A 736-nucleotide genomic window follows, 5' to 3' on the forward strand; every position below is an offset into this window, starting at 1 on the left:
AGGAAGCCACGTCTCCCCTTAGCGCGTGGCATGTGCTCACCAGGCCTGGCGGACTATAGAAAATGGCCGTTTGACTTATCTGATTGGTTTTACCTTGTCAAAAATTGCCACCAAAATGGAAAAATATTATAGAAAAATAAATGAAGTTAAGTGACTTCTGCCCAAGCCACCGGCCACTTCAGTGCGCTGCTGCAGGCCCTTTATGTCACTCAGCAATCTGAGCGCTGGGCATGATTCGCCTTGTCCTCAGCGAGGCTTCTCTGCCATATGGTGATGAAAATTAGGGAGTAACAGGATGCTCAGTCTCTGCCGCACCTAGCAAGTGTTCTGCTGGTCCTAGTGACACAGTATTTGGAAAACCAGGAAGGTGTCACCATCTGTGTTAAATGAGTGCGTATTCTGCTAACACCGCCACAGCTCCGCACAGTACCGTGGTTCGCCGCACGCTGTGGCTGGGAAGCAGCAGCACTTGCCGGGGCTGCCGCGGGCCAGGGGCTCAGGCCGTGCCAGGAGCTCAGGTGGTGCCGGGGTCTCAGGCCATGCCGGGAGCTCAGGCGGTGCCGGGGGCTCAGGCCGTGCCAGGAGCTCAGGCGATGCCGGGGGCTCAGGCGATGCCGGGGGCTCAGGCGATGCCGGGGGCTCAGGCCGTGCCAGGAGCTCAGGTGATGCCGGGGGCTCAGGCCATGCCAGGGGCTCAGGCCATGCCGGGAGCTCAGGCCGTGCCGGGAGCTCAGGC

The sequence above is a fragment of the Apteryx rowi genome, unplaced genomic scaffold (assembly GCF_003343035.1).
Source record: "Apteryx rowi isolate R43461 unplaced genomic scaffold, aptRow1 scaffold_233, whole genome shotgun sequence".
In the NCBI taxonomy this organism is placed as follows: domain Eukaryota; kingdom Metazoa; phylum Chordata; class Aves; order Apterygiformes; family Apterygidae; genus Apteryx; species Apteryx rowi.